Raw genomic sequence first — 25,018 nt, forward strand, 5'->3', positions numbered from 1 at the left:
TAGTTAACTTTAGTTACTAATATAATGCATGATATAGCTTGTGATGATTGATATGATTGATTTCATAGTATTCGAATGATATGTTATTATAATCTGCATGATTGATGGAGATTGCGATTGTATGATTGATTTAGATTAGGATTGATTGATTGTTGTTGATTAATTGGCGTATACACATAGTACACTAGACTCATGTAGGCTTGCCATGTTCACGATTGCACGATAGGACCCTAAAATGAGATTGAAACGGTTGATAAAACTATGCGATTGAAACAGTTGAAAAACCCTTAAGGTAAATATGGTTGATAATACTCGAGTATAAACTTACGGTTGAAAAGTGTTAAGCTTAACCCATGCTAGTCTCGGGAGGGGATGGTGTGCTACGGTTGGTCGGACGGGGTAGTCATGATGCCCCTTACGACATGGTCACGATTGCTTGAGTTTGCTGGGTGGTTAGGACCAATCACCATGCTTTTCTGAACGGCTTTCTCCTGGATTTGGTTATGACTATCCTTAACGATGCCGATGGACCCCGAAAGGATTACCCATCATGTCGAGTGCAAGGTTCCTTGAAACGTCGAATGACCGCCTATGCACAACCGCGATTGATTTACTTGTGACATAAGTCACTACTTAACGATTGAAAATGGCCTAACCTATTATTGATGTTTGAGATTGAAATTGAGATTGATAACGATGATTGTTGAGACGATTTGAGGTTGCTAGGCACATGTAGGAGTTTAATCTCCCTATAGTGTTTTCTTGATTGTTAATGTGATGATGGTTATTATATGCTTGACATGGATGATGATTGCTATATGCTTGACATGCATATGAGCTTTATAAGATTGATTTAATTGGCAACCTTTTATAAAACCTGTGGTTATCTTACTCGGCTTTTTAAGCTGACACTAACTTTGTTGAAAATGTTGTGTCTCCTCAGGTTGATTATTGAAGCTTGCTTAGAGTGAGGCATGGGTAGATGGTTGCTATGAGGAAGACTTATTGTTGCCATAGTTTTGCCTCATTTACTTAGACGTTCATTTATTATGTTGATTAAAACTTTGTTGTCATTTGGTTGTTTATGGATTTCTTGAATTGTCATTGTGATGCAATAAATAACACCAAAACTATGTTTGATATTTCCGTTAGGAAATGATTATGTTTTAAAAGGGACCTTTCCACATTAAATGATTGTTTTATTTAAAAAAAATTTTGAAATCCATATTTTATTAAGTTGGGTGTTACAACGTTAAATGTAAAATATACTTAAAATGGAATTGATATATTTAAATGTAAATACTGAATGATAAATCAGGTTGGATGGTGTAGCATAGTTTCTTTTATACAAACTTTTCTAGAATAAAAATATCTTAACTTTGATTACATAATTGATCAAGTTCTCATTGATGTTTTGCAAAAAAGTAAATTTATTTCTTTAGCGATGACCCATATTTGGTTGTTAGGAACAATAACAGTAGCAGCTGGTTCGTGGAGTTTTTAATGATTTCAGGTGTTGTGATTTTATTTGCAGTGTTCGGTTTATATAAAAAATACTTGTATCCTAAATATAGTTTGACTCCAATTAGATTACATAGACATTATACAATAAAATATTAATTATTTTAAATTGAGTTAAAGTGTAACTTAGTGATGGAAAACCAAAAAGTGTAAATTAATTTATTAAATTGGGTTGAAGTGTAAATTGGTGATGGAAAATCAAAAAGTTTAAACTAATTTAAACATGTGTTGATTTAACCAATTTTGAGAAACTGAGAGCTGTGATTGGTCAATTGAGGTTTGATCAGTTGTCTTTTAGTATATATTAAGATGCTCAAAACATACACCCGTGCCTGTTGATAAGGAGAAATTTAAAAAAGTGAAATGATACATAAATTAAAAGGGATAAAGGCATGGGAGTGTACCCAACTATAACCAAAATGCTATGTAATGTACCCATCTACTCGACTTGCTATCTAGTATAACCAACTTTGGTTTTTGGGTTATGAAGTGCATGCTACCGGCTAACAAACAAGTTACCGGTTACATCTTTCAATTTTTTTTTAATTAAAAAAGCTGCCACCAGACACAGTTAAAGCTTCATCCTAATCCTCAAACATCAAATTGTACATTGTTGCTAGTTGTCTCAAAATATGGTATCAAAAGTAACCTGGAATCGAGCAATGTTTCTAGGTTTTGGATCTGAAGCGTTAGCAAGACCTCCCAACAATTTTAAGACATCTGCATTGTCGTCTAGGTAGTATTTAGCTTTGCTAGGCTTCCGTCCAACGGTGCAAGCAAATATTTCTGGAGTTGAAGTGACGGAGGCAAAATACTGTTTTTTAGAAAATCGACTTATAGAGTATTGTTTTAGAAAACACTGTTATTTACACACAAATAAGTACACTGTTATTTCATCACCAACCTATAATTTCCTTATTTGGTTACCAGTGGTTTCCATTTACAACACTCAATTTTATGTATGTCCTACAAGCAAAATACCATAGAACAAAACACCATTTTTTCCAGCGAGTGTTGGATTCGAAAACTTTTGGTCCAGGTTTGTGCGGGATCAATTTCTGAGTCGATTGGTGGTAGTTTCAAGTCTTAATTCGAAAAAACAACAAAGTTATCGCGATTTTAATTTTTCCGGCGAATCAGCATTTTTCCGGCGAGTGTTGGATTCGAAAAATTTTGGTAAGGGTTTGTGCGGGATCAATTTTTGAGTCGATTGGTGGTAGTTTCAAGTCTTAATTCAAAGAAACAACAATGTTATCGCAATTTTAGTTTTTTCGGCGAGTGTTGGACTAGTGAGGATGATGATGATGATGGAAACTGGATGGAAACCTATTGTAACAGGTTGCTTGCGTTGAATAACCCAAAAAACATAGTTGGTTACACTGAATATATATATTTTTAATCTATATGTATAATTGTGTATATATATATATATAGGAAAAAGTGAATATAAAACTGTCCGACACCTAAGCTTAGGTGTAGAACCCCTTATATACTAATTTAATAATATTTGTGAATTTTTAATTAAATCACATGGCCCCCATGAATTTTATGGATTAGAAAACAATATGTGAGTGTTTCACACCTAAGCTTACGTACCTAATAGCCTTATATTCCCATCCCCCATATATATATATATAAGAGTGTGTGTGTGTGTGCGTGTTGTGTATGTGCAGGTAATTAAAAAGATTAAGACATAAATTTCTTAAATTAACACTTTTAGTCCCGATCATCCTACTTATGGTTTTTATATACGATGTAACAACCCTCTGTTTCCGACTAGGATAACTTACTTATAATTATCTAGGAATCTATCCCTAGAAGTTTATTAGAGAATTGACCTTTTAGACGTTTAAGGCATGGTGATATTTGCCCTCTAGTTCAATAGAATGCCAAAGGAAGTCAATTGCCTTAGAAATGCCATAAACAATAATTATAATCATTCAAGACAATCTTAAGCTACAAATTATTTCTAATTGAACTTGATGAAATGTCAATGAACAAAAAACTTGTGACAAAATCAACCAATCTTACAAATGTCCAAAAATGTAATTAATCAAGCCAATTAAAATATATATGGTCATGAAAATAAAATGACTATCTCAATAATATATTGATAAATCATTATGCACGTAAAAGTGCTTGAAAAATAATAATAATAAGTATATTTATGTCTAATATAAATAGAAGCTTATAAACGAAGAGTTAAGTAACAAATTAGAAACACAAATATATAAACATACATATATATATATATACCCTTACATAAAATTCTTACAACTATTATATTTATAACAAAAGACACCATATACTTACATAATCTATCCATCTCCATACAATTTATACAAAAGCTATCCATTTTATGAACCTAGACATGATTTTTGAATCTCATTCGCATACACATTTTCACCTAGCCAATCCATGACCCCCTACCACATAACTTGACCAATGAGCATCCTCCCAACCCACTCTTTCTCCCTCTCTCACGGCCAAATATCCCCTTTCCCTCACACACCACACTAGTTAACCAATAACCACCTATCCACCACTTCCTTCCACCAATTACCAAGTCCCCTACTTTTTTTCTTGTCCTTATTCACGTGCTCTCCCCCCTACTTTAGCCAACAAAGAGCTCAAATCTAACTAGTCTAATGATAAATAAGTTCCATTAATCATCCAACAACTAGTATCATGTATGATGGAAGCATGGAGTCGATTTGGAGGCAGTAAAGGCACGAAATCAGCCCCCAAAGTGGCTGGTCAGACAGCAGCAGAAAAAGGGGAAAAACAACTTCAATCTACTTATTTTCTTTTGATTCTTGATCATCAAAAGGTACCCAACATGTTCCTTTGTTTGTTCATCATCTTTTCTTTCATCTTGTAGCTTATTTTCCCTTCTTTTTCAAGCTTGTTACAGCCAATAAACAACTCTTGGGCAACCATCAAGAACAAGACCCAACAACACTCTTGATCTTCTTGCTTTGATCTTTAAAGGTTGATAACTTGAACTCTTTGGATTGTCACTTTATTTATCATTCATTTTATCACTAAATACACATAGATCTACTCATGCATGCATATTTAAATGATGGAATAATAAGAAATAATCATTAAAAAGTCACACATATAAAAGATAATAAGTTGATTTAGCTTGAAAGTGATAGATCTTAACATGCATGCTTAGATTTGCACTAGTTTTGATTGATTTTGATTTAGGGATTTGAGATGGATGGTTGATGATTTTGAATTTGTTATAATCAGTAATATTGATGTTAAAGAACTACAAAATAAAGTATTAATCTTGTAGTGATGAATTAAGGTGATAATCAAGCAAGAAAGGCCATTGGTTGGTTGTTTTAATCAAAATACATTATGACGGAATCAGTTTTCTGTCTTGGGACAGATAAACTGAGCATTTGCGGACCGTTTCAAGAAAAACTTTCAAAATAAATGTTGTAGATAAATGAGTTAAGTTTAACCTCCAACTGGAATTACTCAAAAATACTGAGCCAAACGGAATATATGATTTTTCTACTGAAACTGGTCAAAACTGTAATTTTGTTTGAATATTTTATAAAATTTAACAATTGTTATCTCCTAATCCATAAGGTTCCATAAGGTCAAACTTGGTGAAAAGTGATTTCAATGTGTCCATAACTTAAAATAAATTTGTGGGATTTTTTTGAAATTCATAACACTAAGAACTTTTATAAAACATTTCAAGTCGCCAAATAGTAGCCTTTTTGACCACATTAGTTTACGTAATTTTTATGCATAGTAAACCTTATCTAAAAATTCACCAAAAATTCAAAAAAATACTAGTTACACATAAGTCTTTGTGTAAAAATGATGAAGATCCAAATAATTTGGCTTGACCCCGAAATAGTAGCCAACATTTCATAAAAATGTGAAGTAAAAATAGAAAATTCTGAAGTGAACTAATAATTTGTGTAATGGGCTAAAAAATGGACTAAAGACCATGATGGGCTAGCCCAACCCAAATAATGAACCAATTAAGCCATAAATCAGTAGGCCCACCTGGCCTAATAACATAAATAGCCCAATAACCAATATGAATCATTTAGCACATAACCCGAATAAGGTTAATATAACTTTATATGGCATTAGCATATGATAACCTAAGATGCCAAACGAAACCACAAATGAAGCCAAGTTACCGAAATTCTGACAACTTATAATTTCGTATATAATGGAAGTAACGTTTTACACCATCAATCTTTACAACCAAAACGATGTGAATATTAGCTATACACTTGGGTCCCACAATTGATAGCAACTTATTGAAAGTGGCATTTCTAAGTAACGGCATAAGATAGGAAACTTACGTATATTAGTCCTCTCGTAGGGATAGTCATGGCTTGAAATGTGATTGGAGAACATGACGGATACATGATCAATGAAGCAATAGATGGGAGGTACCCATTTTGGATATGTGGATATAATGTGTGGCAAATCAAGGTGAGTCATAGCCCCCTTTCAAACTCTTTTATGTGTTTTACTTTCGGGGTGAAAAACAGGATAAAAAAATTGCTTTCTTTTATGAAATGATATTCGAAAGAATGATTATGATATGGGAATTATATTGTATGTTCAACATGTTATATATTATATGATGAGGTTGAGTACTGTCAAACTGTTTCACCTCGGTACACTACTATTAACTCTTCGAGAGGCTTGTAGTTTGAGAGTTGCACAACTAGGACTTGTCCCCTCACCCAACGCGTAACGGTGAGATGCTTAGTTTGCCTTTGTGACAACCATCATTCCCAGTTCGATCATGCGGTGCTCTAACTACTATATCAGTGGTCAATCATTTACCACGCCCCTTCTATTTCTTTATTGGTCGTCTCCATGGCACGACCCCTTTGTTATTATTATTGCACGTGATTGATGGCATGTGCTTCTTGTTATTTTGGACATAACCGGTCTTAGTACTGGCTCAAGCACAAACTCATCAAATTATATATTTGGCTAAATGTTATTGATATTATTATGGATGGATATTATGGTTGAACATACGATTTGGGCATTGGACCTTATATGAAATCTTGAAAGTTGTTAAATTGACGATATTGAAATCTCGATGACCGAATGATTTTGATGTGATATATGATTAATCCATTAATATATTTTTCTCTCACAATTTTGACAAATGAGAACTTTATAAGTTACCATGGATTTTTCCAAGTCTTGAAATGACATTATGGTATTTGAAAAGCTTAATGGTTTGATATGAGAATTTTGTCGGTCATATGGTTTGGGTATTTCGAAAAGTAACAATAATATGCTTTTTAAGTGTTAAAATGGATATGTACCAAGATTTACATAAAAACCTATGCACTCACCAACTACGTTTTCGTAGTTGACACTTTTTCTTCATGCTTTTCAGGAAATAAGCTTAAGCTTTGAGGATTTATATGCTTCATGATTATTTGCATTGCACTTTGGAGTCAAAGATCAAACCCTGTGATGGGCAATGGAATCCGCCTTGATCATTGTAGTATACTATTTCATGTGCTTGTTATTTGTTTCGTGAACTTAATATCCAAGTATGGTGGACATATTTGTATTTGGAAATTGGTTCACATGCTTGTACATTTGTAAATTCTTTTTATCAAATAAAGCAATGGTGACTGTTATTTATAATCATTTGTTTTGAATACTCGACTTTCTGTACATCTCATTATTTCGCCTTAGTTGGGGTGTTACATACGAGTATTTAAAAAAAATTCAGTTTAGTCCCTGAAGTATTACCTTATTTACAATTTAGTTTTAAAGTTTTTAAAAGATCTAAATATAATAATATTATGTTAAAACTAATATAATAGTTTTAATTATTAATAAAAAGAACTTATGTAATTTTGGTTAATAAAATAAAAATTTATGAAAGAGGTGTTATTGTGAGTAAGTATGGAAGAGGTGGATGAAAAGAGAGAAAAACTGATGTGGCAGTGTGAAAGAGGTGTGAATAAGTCCCCCTATTGTAAGAGGCTTAACAAGTACTTGTAAATAGTTAAGCGATATACCCACAAATATGGAAAAGGAAAAAAATGAAAGAGATATCACCCAACGACATTGACGTCCCCGGAATCAGGACACGTTTTTATTTATTTATTAGTAGTGATCATAGTCATACTATATATATATATATATGTGAAGTCTCTCACTTGATGGTTTAACCCACAAGTGTAGAATACAACAAGTCAAGTAAGCACCAGATTGGACTAGTATTACAATAAATATAAATGCAAGAATATATATAAAGTAATACGTAACTTAAGCAATATAAAGATAAACAAGTAAAGTAAATGGTGAAACACAATGTAATTTTCAAGTGCATTTTATTTATTGATGTTAACTAAAATACAAGGTTGTTACGGAACTAAGATATTACAAAGTAAGTATCTAAACAACCTTATGAATTACAAGTGATCTAATATTTGCTAAATAAACTCTTTTGATCGAAATACTTAAAGTTGTGAAGTATAACTGTTTAGATCGAGAGTATTTGAGCAAAGACACCAAATTGCAAAAGTGTAATTTGGACGAGAGAAATGACTTGGTATTTATAGGCAAAAAGAATGAATATAATATTCTTTTTGCCGTACAAATATGGTTGCATGCATTTAAGGGAACTACTTTAATTCCTTAAATGCATTAGTTAAAGTACAAGAATAAAGTCACTTGATAGTGACTTGTCTTCTAATTAACCAACCACTTTTACATGCGTGTAAGGCTTTTAACAAAGGACAAATGGATTGTCCGGGTAAAGGCATGTAAAAGCATAAAGTCAATTCCTCGTAAGTCTGCCAGTGTCAAGGACTTGTAAGGTCTAGAACACTGTCAAGGACTCCAGTCAGAAGATATGGTAAGTCTGCCAGTGAGCTACGCTATTTGTCAGACTTCTTTCTTCAGACTTCAGTCTTCGACTTCAGTGAGAATGTTCTTCAGTGGAAAGATCTTGACTGGTGTGAAGTCCAGTGAACTAATCTGGTGGAATCGAGATTCCTGTACAAGTAAAAGGTTCACTGGTCTTCACATAATTTTTGGACAAATCTTCAGAGGGCTCTAGTGGTCTCGTCTGGAGCGAGTCCAGTAAATCTGGACGTAACAAATTCCCCCTATTTGTTTAGAAATTATGCAAGGATGTTAGAAATCCAAAAATAGTGATAAATTGTAATTTAAGTTAGTGGACGTTGTTGTTGTTAAGACATGGTGAAATGATTTCTAAGGATGAGGGACTAGGAGTGTCATTTAGCTTAATTGTAGATTTAGACTATAAATACCCTCAACTCCTTAGAAATCATAAGCCTTTAATCCATTTTTACATACAACTTATTCAGATCGTCTCTCTCTCTCTAGAAAATCACACACACTAAACACACCAAGAACACACACACTTGAACTGCCATTGTTGAGATCGAATCAATAGCAGAAATCATGTTATTACATGTGGTATCAAAACATCACTTTGATATCGATCCATAACTGTTTTTTATCTCAAATTTCATTCAAAATCAACCAAAAACTGGTTCCACAAAAATCGTCCCTGTTTCATTATAATTCTTCATTCAAATCGCATAAAATCATTAGTTTTTGTTCACCAATCAATTCCTCATAGCTCAAAACATATACCTGTTGAATTTTACGTTCCAATTCGATCTAAATCTCTAAATTGAAATTTTTAGTTTTGGCGCTAAAAATTGGGTTTTGATTATGTTGTGTTATAAGCTGAATTGTGTATTAGGATTTGTGGTGGACGTAATTACAAACGTTTTGCAAGTGATTTCACATTCTAACACTCAGTAAATCGAAAATTATTGAAGCTTGAAAATTCATCAATGGAGTTTTTACTTTGTGTTCTGTTGAAGAAGAAGACCTCAAAACGATCTTCACTAGGACGATCTCCTGAAGATCGTCTCAATGGTTGTTTTTCCATATTTGATACATTTTGTGTTGCGGCTTGTAGGACGATCCTTACAAGATCGTTCTAGCAAGTGTGGTTGTTGGAAAGTGTTGTTTGTGGCTAACTGATCCATTTTGGATTGGTTTGGTCAAAATTCAAAGTGTTTAAACTTTGAAAAAGAGTTGGCAGAAACTAAGACGATCTTGCCAAGATCGTCTCAGTTACCTGACACTAAAACGATCTTGACCAAGATCGTCTCAGTGTTTGCTGTTTGTTGTGTTGGTGTGGTTGATCATTTGAAGTTGTTGTGATTGGGAATCACACACTTCCTGGGTAACTGATCATTATTGATTGGTTTTGCTCAAATCTAATTCCTTCCAATTCAAAACAAATCTCTATCCAAAAAATTCTCAAAAACACTTAGAAAAATTTCCAAGTCTTCTAAAACGATCTTATCAAGACCGTTTCATTTCCTTGATCAAAATTCTAAGACGATCTCCTTTTAGATCGTTTCATTTTCAAAGTTCTTTATACTTCAATTTCTTTTTCAATTTCCTTTAATTCCTTTTCCATTTCCATTTCCAAATCACAAAATCATTCCTCAATTTCAATTTCATTTCATACTTAGCCAAATTTCATCAAAGTTCATTCAAGACGATCTTCTCTAAATCGTCTTACTCTTCTTAATTCTAAAACGATCTTTTCCAAGTTGTTCTTAAATTCATTCATCTAGGACGATCTCTTCCAAGACGATCATATCCTAAAACGATCTTTTCAAGATCGTTTCAGCTTCTGAAAATTTCAACTTTCATTCTAAGTCAAGTTCCAAATCAAATCTCTTTCAAATGGCTTATCGTGAAGCTTTGGCATTAGGTTCTGACACAAGACCTCCAGTTCTCTACCGTGGTTCTTATGGACTATGGAAGAAAAGATTCATGGATTATGTGGAATGTCAACCAAATGGTCACCTTATTAAAGATTCCATTCTTAATGGACTTACAGTTCATCGCCATCCCACCACTAGTGCAATACTCACTCTTGATCTTTTGAATGATGAACAAAAAGATCGAACAGCTGCAGATAACAGAGCTAGATCATGCTTATACAAAGCACTGCCAGATGAAATCTATGGTTCTGTTGATTCTTATGATATAGCCAAAGAGATATGGGATGAGGTAGCAAGACAAATGGAAGGATCTGACCTAACTTCAACAATTAGATTGACAAATGTGTTGACTGAGTTTGACAACTCCAGCAAATTGCCAAATGAATCTCTAGAGGCTGTCTACTGTAGATTCTGCAATGTCATAAATGAACTTAGGAAGAACAATGTCAAGAAATCAGAGATTGAGTTAAACATCAAATTCATCAAAACTCTTGGTCCTGAGTGGGAAGATTATGGAACTCAGATTAAGCAACATCAAAATCTGGCCAAGTTCTCCATCCATAATCTTCATGAATCCTTCAAACTCAATGAACATCAAGTACTAAACAAAGCTTCATCAAACAAAATGCCAGAAGTTGTATCTTCTGATCCTTTGGCATTAATTGTTGAAAAGAAGGTTTCTGAAGCTCTTAAAAGGCAAATGGTAGTTGTTTCTTCGTCTGATGAGGAGGGAGATGATATGTTGGCTCCAAGAGATGGTGTTTCTGACGAATTATATCAAGCTCTTGCCGCAGTTACCAAGCACTTCAAGAAAAAGTTCTACAAAGCGAGGCCAACAAACAATAATCTCCGCACTTCTTCCATAAGTGCATTTCCCAAGAAGGAACACTATCATTCAAAGAATAATGGTCAAGGTGAATCAAGTGGATCTAAGCATGTGGAAAAGAAAGTGGAAGGTTATGACAAACAAGTTGTTGAGAAGGGGAAAGCTTTTAATAAAAAGTGCTACAACTGTGGTATTCCTGGTCATTTTGCAACTGATTGCAAGCAACCCCGCAAGAGAAACTATGAGTACTACAAGCAGAAGATGCTTTTAGCAAAGCAAGTGGAAGCTGGTCATGCATTGCTGGCTGAAGATGACAAGTGGCTTTTGCTATCAGATGATGAAGATGAAGATCTCTCTGCAAATGTGTGCTTCATGGCGAGGTTGGCCAAGAACAAAGCATTTGAAGCTGAAAGCACTGATGAAGAGTACCCGGATGATGAGGTAAATCTACACTCAACTTTTTCTTTAGTTAAAGATAAAGAGTCGTTTGATTTAGCTTTATCTAACTTGACAACTCATATTACGTCTTTAGCCAACAAAAATAAGAAGTTGAAAAATAGTATTTCATTTTCTAAAAGTGAATTTTCAAAACTCTTTGAAGAACATTCGAAATTACTTTTTGATTATGATACTATTAAACAAGATTTTCAAACCTACAAAGATCAAATGTTGGTTAAAGAGTGTGAGTTGAATGCATCTCCTGATTCTAAGTTATTGCATAAGTGTTATAAACTTGAAAAGACCATTCATGATCTTGAAAAAGCCTATTAAGATCTTGAAATTCAAAAGACCAATGAGTGGCTTTGGGCCAATGCAAGACAAATGGATGTTGATATTCTTAACAAGAAACTTTTAGAATCCAAACCTAACAATATTGAACTTGAACGAAAGATTTCTGATTTAAATCATACTTGTTTTTTGAAAGGCGTTGAGATTGAAACTCTTCAAAACCAAATAGAGGAGTTTAAAAAGAATATACTTTTCTATCAAGAGAAGTTATATAAAGTCGAACAAAACCCTCTTTTGGATTTTACCGCCTATTTCAACAAGTCAAAGATTGACAGATCGGAACTTCTTCATGGGTTGGGATTTGAGAATATCTCTCCATTACAAAAGACAAAGAACAAATCGAACCCTTGTATGATGAAAGATTTCTTCGCCTTGGTATGGTACAACAATTTATTCGTCCACTGGATGACGATTTTGAGACTGATGAAGTTGAGAAATTACCACAAAATGATTTTTTGGTTAACTATGATGTTATTAATGCTTCAAATAACTCGAAAGAATCTTCAATTTTCAAATTGGAAGAAATAGCATCAAATTTTCAAAACCAAGAGTCAGTTGGTAATTCACCAAAACTTACTAAAATGTATGTTCCATCTACCATTTTGGAAAAACAAATAGAAGGTTTGCAACAAACGGTGAAATCTCAACAAAATGAAATTGAAAAACTTAAGTCTCAAAGTTTGAATTCGGAGGATAAATTAGTTGTCGTGGATACTAAGAAAATTTGTATGGATGCTTCTACTCAAACTGACCTAAGTGCTTTAGTAGATCATTCCACTCAGACTACTTGTGTTTCATCTACTGTTTCCTCCACCCAAACCTTGACTGATTCTCTTGAGTGTTCATGTCAAAATGCTGCTACTGTTATAGCTGATGATTATGTGCAATCTGATTTATCTAATGACGAACTTGCGCATAGTTTAGTTTTGATATGGTACTACTTTAGGTTTTTCACTTGTGAGTCTCTTGAAGAGTTAGTTGTTCACCCTAAGCTTAGTGCTAGTATAGGTGTTGATACTTCTACTCTAATTTCTTATGAAACCAAAGATGTGTCAGTTCAAGTTGATCTAATTCCTGAGACTACCCATAGTGTAAAGTTGGATACAAAGATTCCTGATTTTTCAAAAATCTCTCCGGTTGAATCTTTCACAAAAGATGATTTTGATAAACCTAAGAAACAATTGTCTTCCAAATATCCAACTTCACATTATTCTAAGAAACAAGTTATTCCAAAACTTGTCAAGACTAAACCAAAGACTGTCAAAAAACCAAGAATCAATAAGTTAAAAACAAAGTGTCCTACCTCTGAAAAGCATGTCAAAAACAAACAAGTTGAGACCATTCCCAAAACAAACACAACAGAGTGAAACTTCTGGAAATCAATTCAAATGTTTCTTCGTCTAGCTCTCATTCTAGTTCAATTTCTAAAGTGTCTAGGTCTAGCTTATTTTTGCTAACTAGGGATGCTACAAATGGTGCAACTAGATATAGGGATAGATATGGCTGGTTTTCTCATGATAAACCTAAGAAACAAGAAGTTTCCGCACCCTCAAAAGAGACTAAAAAGATAAAAGTTTTTCAAAATTCTCGTTCTAATCTTCTTAGTGTCAATCCAACAAGTGGAAAGAGCTTGATTAGTGAGTCTAAATGGGTAGCTAAGTCTTTAGTACCTAAGATCACTAAAGTTGATAAAAGGAAGAAAAGACAAAGGAGAAAAGCGGGTAGTAAGAAGCAGCTTGTTTCTGATGTGTCAAACAATTTATCTTTTAAATCCTCTTTGAAAAACAATGTTAATGGTGCCAAGGCTAAGCCTTGTGATGCTGTAAACAATGTTAATTCTTGTGTGTATGGTTTGAATGCTGGTAGACATGTTACTTTTGATTCATGTGTTAATGGTCGTTTGTTTAATCCAAATGTGCTTGTTAACACCTATGTTGATTCTAAAACATGTTTGTATGCGTATCCTAAGTTATATACCCTGCTTGTTTTAACTAACCACAAAGGACCCGTCTTCAAGTCGGTACCTAAAGTCGGTTAAATTTCTTTGATTGCAGGTTATAACCATCTGTGTTTGGATACTCGATTCTAGATATTCAAAACACATGACTGGCAATAAAGCATTGCTCAAGAACTTTATCGAACGATTCATGGGAACTGTTCGATTTGGTAACAACAATTTTGCTCCTATCCTAGGCTATAGTGATATTGAACGCAATGGAATTGTCATTAAGAAAGTTCACTATGTTGAAGGATTAAGTCATAACTTGTTCAGTGTTGGACAATTCTATGACAACAATCTTCAAGTTCTTTTTCGACAATCTCTCTGCAAGGTTCAAACTCTAGATGGAGTTGACATTTTGTGTGGCGACCGCGATGATAACCTCTTTACCGTCAATCTTGATGATAACCAACCAATCGATAATATTGGTCTCATTTCAAAGGCTACTTCAAAGAATTCTTGGTTGTGGCATAGAAGACTTTCTCACCTAAATTTTCCTACCATCAATACTTTAGTCAATAAGCATCTTGTTGAAGGCTTGCCAGACTATAAGTATGAAAGTGAGCATGTCTGTCCTTCTTGTGCCGTTGGGAAGATAAAACGAGCTTCTCATAAACCGAAGAAATCTCCAAATTCTTTAGCACCTCTTCATTTGCTTCACATGGATCTTTGTGGACCAATGATAGTTCAAAGCCGAAATGGGAAGAGATACATTTTGGTTATCATTGATGATTATTCAAGATACACTTGGGTCAAGTTTCTTGCCTCAAAAGATGAAACAACTCAGATTCTGATCAATTTCATCACTTCAACTCAAGTGAATCTTCAACTTCCAGTCCAATACATTCGTTCGGATAATGGAACTGAATTTAAGAATGCCGTGTTTGATGAATTTTGTAAATCTAAAGGCATTACTCACCAATTCTCTGCGGTTCGTACCCCACAACAAAATGGTGTCGTTGAAAGGAGAAATTGAACGCTTGTGGAAGTTGCAAGAACCATGCTAGCTTATTCTAAGTTACTTCCAACATGTGGGCTGAAGCTGTTGACACTGCATGTCACACTCAGAATCGGTCCATTGTGAATCAGCGTTTTGAAAAGACTCCTTATGAGGTTGTTAACAAACGCAAGCCCAACATCAACTATTTTCATATCTTTGGGTGTGTTTGTTATACTCTGAATGATCGGGAAAATCTTGTAAAGTTCGAGAAGAAAGGTGATGAAGGTTACTTTGTTGGTTATTCTAAGACATCGATTGCCTACCGAATCTACAATCGCCGAACAAATACGATTCAAGAAACAATGAATGTTTGGTTTGATGAGATGTCGGACATGATCTTTGAGCAAGAAAGTTTGCTACCAACAAGTAATGATCCAAATGCTTCAAGTACTACATCAAGAACTTCTACTTTGGCATCTAAATTCAAGAAGTTTCCAGCTCCAACAAGTGATGAGTTAGATATTCTTTTTGAAGAATTCTACAGTTCTAAACCGATTCATGATGAAGAACCTCAAGTCATCGTTGAACCAATTTCAAACAATGATCCAGTTCCTGACAACCATCATGAATCATCGTCAAGTTCATCTGAGCAAAATGCTACTTCTTTCAAGTAGTAGTTCTTCATCCTCTTCTAATGATTCTTCTTCTCAATCCTCTCCTGATAATTCTGCTCCAGTGAATGTTCAAGAACAACCTACCCAATTTACCTAGACTACCAATCCGATAAACACTCCAAATGTATATGTGCCTCTTGATTTCGATCATCCATCTTACGAGGAAGCTGTTCTACCAAGCAATGATTCCATCTCTCAGCAAAACTCTGGTTTTAATGATGATGATGTTGATGTCAATCAACAAGATCCTTTTCCTCATGATCGCAAATGGTCACGTATGCGAAAAGATCATCCTACAGATCAAATTATTGGAGATCCACAAGTCGGAGTAACTACTCGTACTTCAGTGAATGAGTGTCTTGTTGCACTTTCTTTTAGCAACATTGAACCCAAAACTGTTTCTGAAGCTCTTCGAGATCCAGAATGGGTTAAAGCTATGCAAGACGAACTCGCTCAGTTTGAAAGACTGAAAGTATGGAGATTAGTTCCGAATCCAAGGAAAAATGAACCTATTGGCACAAAATGGATTTTCAAGAACAAGAAGGATGAAAATGGAGTGGTAGTAAGGAACAAGGCTCGATTAGTTGCAAAGGGTTATTTCTAACAACCTGGTGTTGATTTCGACGAAACTTTTGCTCCAGTTGCAAGAATGGAAGCCATTCGGATTTTCTTAGCTTATGCTGCATTCAGAAACTTCACTGTGTTTCAAATGGATGTGAAGACAACTTTCTTGAATGGTGATCTCAAAGAAGAAGTTTACGTTGAACAACCAGAAGGTTTTGTTGATCCCAAAAGACCAAACCATGTCTACAGGTTAGACAAGGCTCTCTACGGTCTTAAGCAAGCACCCCGAGCATGGTATGATTCCTTATCTACTTTCTTGATTAGAGGTGGCTTTACCAAAGGCACAATTGACCCTACCCTATTCATTCGCAAAGAAGGTAAGCATGTTCTTCTTGTCCAAATATATGTTGATGACATTATCTTTGGGTCAATCAGTCAAACATTTTGTCGAAACTTTTCATCTCTAATGGTTAATCATTTTGAAATGAGCATGATTGGGGAAATGAACTACTTTTTGGGTTTTCAAATCAAACAACTACCAAATGGTATTTTCATATCACAAGGTAAGTATATTCATGACATGTTGAAAAAGTTTGATATGACTACTTGTTCTTCAATTTCAACTCTAATGGCTGCTCGTACAAGTATTAATGCTGATAAAAATGGGAAACCATTTGACCAAAAGAGATATAGAAGTATGACTGGTTCATTGTTGTATCTTACAGCATCTTGCCCAGATATAATGTTTGCAACATGTATGTGTGCTAGGTATCAAGCTGCTCCAACTGATTTACATTTTCAAGCTGTGAAATGAATATTTTGTTATCTGAAGGGTACACCCAATTTAGGTCTCTGGTATCCAAGGGATACTGGATTCAATTTAACTGCCTATTCATATGCAGATCATGCAGATTGTAAGCTTGATCGCAAGAGCACTTCTAGTACTTTACAATTTCTGGGTTATAAAATTGTGAGTTGGTCTTCCAAGAAACAAAATTGTGTGTCACTATCAACAGCTGAAGCTGAATATGTGGCTGCGGCTAGTTGTTGTGCTTAAGTGTTATGGATGAAGACTCAACTTACTGATTATGGTCTGAAATATGATCATATTCCCATCTATTGTGACTCTCAAAGTGCCATTGCTATTGCAGTCAACTCAGTAAACCACTCTCGATCAAAGCATATTGATGTGAGATATAATTTTCTCAAAGATCATATTGAGAAAGGTGACATCGAGCTCTACTTTGTGGGAACTGACTATCAACTTGCAGATTTGTTCACTAAACCACTGGATGAGAAAAGGTTTAACTTTTTTATCTCTAAGCTTGGCATGTTAAATCTTGAACCTTAACTTATTTTGTTCTTGATACATTCTTTAAAAACAAAATACAAAATTTGAAAAGACAAAAATCAAATACAAAAATATAAAATTTTGAAAAATAACAAAAAGATTTTCTTAATTTTTTTTCTTCTTTATCTTAGTGGCTTGCATATATTCTGTATGCAACGCGTTCTTCATTGAGCTATTTTTTTCAAAATGGCTTATGCATACTCTGTGCATAATCCGTTCTTATTTGAAATTATTTATATTTCAAAGTTGGTATAAAATGTGTTGTTGTACATATAGATTGATATAAGATAACGCGGAATTGAACGCCTTTGTGTACTTCCAAGTGGTCTTATATGAATATGTATGTGTAATGGCAATTTTTCATTTGTTTAAAATTGCAAAAAATTCTCTTCAAGAGTCTTGATTTTGTTGCAAACAACTTCAAATTTTTCAAATGAATTTCATGTTTCAAAAAACTCTCAATTGTTGATATGAGAAGCAAAGGATTGAACGCCTTTGTGTACTCCCAAGTTGTCTCATCTTGAACAATTGATTGAGTTAAATTTGTGCTTAAATGTTTTATTTGCATCCAACTTGTTGATGTAAGATGCAAAGGATTGAACGCCTTTGTGTACTCCCTAGTAGTCTTACTATGAACATTGTTGTTGACGCAAAAATTTGTGTTTCTTAAAATCTTGTTCACTTTTGGACTCTCAAATTTTACTCTAGTTGACTTCACAAAAACCAATTTTTGCTCTACCTTTCTATGAAAAACATTTTTGATCTACCTTTGCATAGATTAAGGGGGAGTTTTGTGATTTCAAACCTTTGTCAAACTTCAAATGTGTTTTTAAATCATTTTTTTCACATTTGATGATTTTCAAAAGATTTTCTCCAAAGGAAGTTCGGTGTTTAGTTTGCACATGAGCAACTAGGTTTTCTCAAAATTTACTCCATGGACTTCATCATCGCCGATGAGTTCTAACCCCGGAGTATTCACTTCTTTCATTAGATAGTGAGGGTATTTTGAGTGATGATGATTTCGTGCAACTAGGATGGAGGGAGTAAAGTTGAAAAGTGAGAGGTTATGGTGATATGTTGTGAGAAAAGGGTTAAAAGAAATGATACCCTTCCTTAAAACTCTCAAATTGCCGGGTACAACACATTTCTATTGGATGTCATTTGTTTATATCTTGATAAAGACTTCATGAACCCAGTGAAGCGATGCACATCTTTACCTAACCACTCAAGTGCTTCTTAACAAATGCTTGTTTCATTTCTCACGGAGATTTTTCACATCTCTATTGACTCTTCATTTGGAAGATGTTGATATTGAAAAAGGGAGACATTCTGCTCCAGTCCCCGACTTCATTTGATCACGTTGTGTTTAGAGCTATCTTGCTTGATCATTATTTTGATCCTTATTCATTTTTCTTAAGACACATTTGAGTCATATCTTTGTGATATTATTGCATATCTATGTGATATAGCCGGAACATTTGTAGTGATATCTTAATTGATATTCCACAATGATCAAATGGAAATCCTACCAATGCTAACATATTTTCCAACATTGAACGTAGGTCTCATAATTACATTTATGTGATTATTGAGTGAACGAGAAGTCTATCAGTGACCTCGGATGTTTCCTAACAAGTCTTTAAGGATAATAGATTGTGGTTATCGAACGCCTTAGGTGACACTGACCATGATTACTAATCTTTGAAGCAATCTCGTAGTTGAAAAGCTACAAGACCGAACTATGTTAGAAAATTGCTTTGTGCATAATTCAATGATACATAGGAAATCTGAAAAATGTCATACATTTCTTTCGGTCATTTCATTAATCCTTTTGATTTTTGAACATGTTAACGGATCATCCTTATCCGGTTTTTCCATTTCTCATCTCAGAAACACAAAAACCACCAATATGTTACTATAACATTTGTATCAACAACTTCAACCCTACATTTTAGTTATCCTTAGGATTCTTTGGGTTAGTACTATTGAATTGGGTTGATGTGTTGCTGTTTGATAATTCTCCATGCAAATCTAGTTTTACCTTGTGATATTTCTTTTCGTATTCGATCAATCAATGTTTGCATAATGACATTGGTTCCCAACTTTGTCATTATGAGGGGGAGAGAAAGATTATGATTGATTTAGAAAGAAAATCTTTGAGCTTGATTTGTGCAAACATGGAGTTAGTAAGAAGGTTGTAGTGAGTGTATGGAGGTTACGGATAAAAGATAAGAGAGAATATTTAGTGTATGGGATTGATTGGAAAATTTGCAATTAATAGAATTTCAGTCAATTGAGCTTAAATTTTCAAATTTGAGTTCATTTTATAAATTGAGTTCTTGACTTGGAAAAAGGATAATCACAAAGATAAGGATATGATGTTCAAAGATGCTCCAAAATGCTTACACTCATGAATTGAGGGGGAGCATGATTAATTCAAGTTTTGTTTAAAAGTTTACTCTCCAAAGTGTTTAAGTCAAAATATCAAAGATCAAAGCTACAAAAGTTGAAAGATTGATTGGAAGATTCAAGACAAAGAAGTAAAACTTCGAAAGAGTCTTCATCAACACATTTCATTCAAGATCTTCAAAGTCATATAATAATACTTGATCAAGAAGCTTCAATGCATATATCAAGGGGGAGAGTTTAAGTTTTCGATACTTCATTCCAAGGAAACAAATTTTCATTCAAGAATCGAAGATTGAAGAACCAAAGCCAAATTTATACCTTCCGCACTTCAAAAGACAACTCTGATTCACGGTTCAAAAATTTTCAAAGATTCTAGAATCATTCATTTTATTCTCTGTTCAAAAAGAACATTGAGAATTTATCATGTTTTAACTACAAGAAGTGCAAGACCAAGATTGATTCAAGTTCTCCAGAGACAATGAGAAAGCTTTGAAGACTTGTTTCATCACACCAATTGTCTTCACCATTGGGCTCATCAACTTAATTCCTACAAGACAAAATAACACGTACTTCATTCATTACAATATATCACTAAGGGGGAGAATGTTAGAAATCCAAAAATAGTGATAATTTGTAATTTAAGTTAGTGGACGTTGTTGTTGTTAAGACATGGTGAAATGATTTCTAAGGATGAGGGACTAGGAGTGTCAATTAGCTTGATTGTAGATTTAGACTATAAATACCCTCAACTCCTTAGAAATCATAAGCCTTTAATCCATTTTTACATACAATTTATTCAGATCGTCTCTCTCTCTCTAGAAAATCACACACACTAAACACACCAAGAACACACACACTTGAACTGCCATTGTTGAGATCGCATCAATAGCAGAAATCGTGTTATTACAAAGGATTTTTAAGCTTTTATCTATACAAGTTTGTGCTTGAAAAATCCTTGAGATTTTGACTAAGTCTAAATTTTAGTTACTGGAGAACCACTTTATAGACCATCAGTGTTCCCAGATTATACATTTTAATTTACTAGACTTAATCTGTTCAAGTACTTATATATAAAGACATCAACTTGAGGAAAAGTTCCAACTTTATCAAAAAAATAAAAAATAATACAAGTACAATATCAAGATTCAGGCCCTTATCTTTTCAGCATGCCTAGATGGTTCTTTAGTGGCCTTCTTCTTTGCAACTGGAGATGGTGGTGTAGATAAAGCAGTTCTCAGACCCAACTCCATCTCCATAACTTCCTTCCTGTTCCACTCTTTGGTAATTCTTCTTATGAAGTACCTTGCATCCTGGGAAACGTCTTTACCTTTGAAAGAGAGACCAATTTCTCTCAATTCTGACCATCCAAAAGCTCTTACCTAAGTATTTGGTCTTTCATTAGTAAAGTTCCCTTCTCTGAACAATTTGACTTGGAACCTAGAGAAGTTATCATGGTTCTCTGCCAGATGGATCTCAGCACCGAGGATAGGTCTGGCATCAGCTCTGAAATTAGACAAGTATTCATACCTTTCTTTTGTCTGAGCCTTCCTAACTATGTCATCAACTTCCTTGGACACCTTTTTCTGAACAACCTCTTGTTGAATTTTTCCCTTGTTAATTCTTTCAGAAGGGTTCAAAGGAATGAATGTGCTAAGATCTGCATCTTTGTCAGCTTTGGTTCTTCGCACTGGAGGCTTCGACAGCCCCTTGAACTTCTTTCTATATTCATTTTCAAGGACTGCAACATTCTTTCTTACTTGTGTCTGAAGCTTCTCCAGTGCTTCCCTTCTCTTGGCAATCAGATCCAATATACTCTCCCCATATATTTCTGAATCGTACATCTGTTCATCCTGGGAGTATATTGATCTTACATAAACATCATCCAGAGCTGCAATGCATTGAAGAATTCTGGGGTCATCCTTCATCTTCTTGTAAACCTCAACTGGTACACCCAACCTTCCAGCATGATAGGAATCCAGAGTCCCCATTTTTGCCATATCTAACTTGTGAGCAGCCAAGTCATTCTTTAGATTCTTCTTGAAGATCTCAATGGCTATGCATTGCTGCTCCAGTCTCTTGGACGTTTCATCACTAACAGATGGAAACTCCTCAACGTTCTTCGCACTAGAACTTTCTTCATTAGTATGTTTTTCAAGCTCCCCTCCAGATACCAACTGCTTCTTTCTTTTCACCATTTTGATTTCTGTTTAAATATCTGGAAAGGCCTCGAAAACTGGTTCACTGGCATCAGTACCAGTAACCTCTTTATCAACTTGAACATTGGCTTCAGTACCAGTGACATTTTGAGCTTGTTGTGCACTGGCATCAGTACCAGGCACATTTGTTCCAACAATCTTCTTCTACACTTCAATTTTTATTTGAAGTTCACCACCAGATTTTTCTTTGGAACTTTCCCCCTTGGAAGCATCTCCAGACTGAAGATGATTCCACACCAGATCCAGTTTATGCTTGTCAGCAGAATCAAAGGTTCTGCCAGAAACTGGAGACATAAGATTCACAGTTTTCCTCAATTGCATCACTTCCTTTTTAATTATTTTTAGATCCTGAGGAAAGTGGCGACGCAACTGGTTGTCAATCATCTTGATTACTTCAGGCAACAACCCATCACGAAGATTTCTGATGATAGTTTCAGAAACTTCTTCTATTATTTCCTTCAGCATATCCCCCCCTAAATTTTCTGACTATCTCATCACTGAGGGTGCTGACAACCGAATTCTTGTCAAGGGTTGGCCTGCTTTCCAGATTTCTTATTCTGGTGGTCAAATTCTAAACCTCACCAGTCAGACTTGCCAAAGGTTGAACAATTTCGGCTTTGAGGGCAGTCTGGACTGATGTCACCATATCCTCCTTTAATCCCTGGAATGCAACTTGTATAAATTCAAAATTTTTATTTGTTGCCACTATAAGTTCATCCAGTTTCTCGAAGACCATCTTCTCATTCCCAGCAAAAACACCTATTTCTGACTTCATAGAGTTGGAAATTAAGGATTTAAAGTTATAAACAATTTTAGTCCCAACTATTACTAGATGGGTGCTGAAGACACCTCTATGTCGATGGTGAGTGAACTTTGCAACACGATCAATTAATCTGGATGTGACCAGTTTAGATTGATCGTGTACCAGGTTAACTGGAATTAGGTATTAAGGTGACAGAATATTAATACAAGCAATAATATAAATGACGAGTATATAAACTGGTGAGACAATATGTAATTTTCAAGTGTATTTTATTTGTTACTTGTTTAAATAAAATACAAGGTTGTTGCGGAACCAAGATAATACAAGAGTGTAAATATCCTAACAACCCATGAATTACAATTGATCTAAACTTGGAAATTCTCCTAAACAATCGAAACACTTAGAGTTGTGAAATGTTTCTTTTTGCGATTGAGAGAATATTGCACAAGTTCACCAATATTGCAGAATATATGTATTTGCAAAGTTGTTGAAACAGCTTGTGCAAGGACCTCTATTTATAGTCGAAGATTGAGCATGGGGATCTCAACTTCGATGTACAAATATGGTTGACAGCACACAAAAGTATTGTTTAAATAATCCTTTGTGTGTGTTAAATAAAGTAAGACAAAAGGTTACTTTATTCAACCACTCTACATCTTTGTATCTTTATCCAAAGACAATATCATTGTCCGGTTAAAAAGGATGTAGAGTAAAAAGGTCCTCCTCGTAATCAGTGTAAAGCTTTGTAAGAGCATTTACACTAGAGGATTCTCCAGTTGATTGATCTGGTAGATTGTCAACTGGGCTTCGCTGCCATTGCCAATCTCTATCTTCCATTTGTTGTCTTTGACTTCAACTGGAAGGTCTTCAGATTCTAGTCTTCTGATCTCAACTGGAGGAAGTCATCAGTTGCTAAACCTGTACAATGCAACTGGACTTCTAATATTTCGGACAATTCCTTATGCTCTCCAGATGTCACTGGAGAGCTCCAGTTTAGCTTAAACTGGACCTAACAAATCCCCCTAATTGTCCTGAAATATTGTCAAGTGATTTCAACCTTGTTTCTATACAAGTTTAAGTTTGAAATATTTGAGTTTGATAAAACCTATTGAGTTTCCAAGACATTTTTATAGATCATCAAATGTCTTGGATTTTGTTTTAAAAGCTTGTAGATCCTATCAGATATCTTACTTGTGAGTTACAATCTGGCAACTTGTATATACACACAATTTACAAATAAGTTACAAGAAAGTATACAAAATTACAAGCAGATAGTTAGAAGGAAAACTTAAACAGATGGCCCTTCGCCAGTTTTCCTTCTTTTTGAGACTGATGAAATTGGCTGAGTATCCTCAGGATCAAGGCCTAATCTTTCTTCAATGTTTTCCTTGAACTTGATAAGATTTTGCAATACGTACTCCCAGCCTCTTTCAACTTTATTCTTCCTCTGTCTCCCCTCCAGCAACCTCAACATTTCAACATGTTCGGAATGACCATACTGATGGACATCCGGGTTCTCAGTTGTCCTTATAGGCCCACCAAAGTATTGTACCTCAACAACAAAATGCTTGGCACCAGGCTTGATTGAAACCTTAACATCAGTAATCCTGCCTCTATTGTGCCTTCGACGCTGTACATCTGACAAGTATGTGCGAGCTTCAGATTCATTTGTCAGTTTGATTTTGCTCGTGCTCAGCTTTTGTGTAGCAGCTCGAATATCATCAGTTGTGGGTTCAGATGGTTCTACCCAAGTCCTCAGATTTGCATCTCTTGGCAAGGCTTTTTGTTTTCTCCCTTTGGACTTGGGTGGATTCAATACTTTGGTGACCACCTTCTTTACCTGCTCAGTCCTCTTGAGAATCCCTTCAGACCTAATCTCTCTGGCCTTTTCCACCGACACATTCAAACACTTAGCATCCAGTTCAGCCTCATCATCCTGGTAGTGTTTGTCCAGTTCAACTTCAAGCATCTCCTTCAGTGCATTGACTATTCTTGGATCTTCTTTGATCTTCTTGTATTCAACAAGTGTCAAGCCAAGGAGTTGAGCATCAGTGATATCAACAAGAGGGGTTGGAAGATTTCTTCTTGATTCGAATTGGTTCACCTTCATTTGTTTCTTCCTTTCCTTGACCAGGTATCCCACTCTTGCTAACTTC

At 34.8% G+C, this 25,018-nt stretch overlaps 1 long non-coding RNA gene across 1 annotated transcript; it reads left to right on the forward strand.

Annotated features, from left to right (window-relative positions):
• The first annotated feature begins 4,328 nt into the window (after positions 1-4,328).
• LOC122599139 lies at positions 4,329-5,983 on the forward strand. The gene is made up of 3 exons (XR_006323875.1): positions 4,329-4,351; positions 4,426-4,512; positions 5,885-5,983. It is a non-coding gene; the product is annotated as an uncharacterized LOC122599139 (long non-coding RNA).
• Positions 5,984-25,018: the final 19,035 nt, after the last annotated feature.

The sequence above is a fragment of the Erigeron canadensis genome, chromosome 1 (assembly GCF_010389155.1).
Source record: "Erigeron canadensis isolate Cc75 chromosome 1, C_canadensis_v1, whole genome shotgun sequence".
Lineage (NCBI taxonomy): Eukaryota > Viridiplantae > Streptophyta > Magnoliopsida > Asterales > Asteraceae > Erigeron > Erigeron canadensis.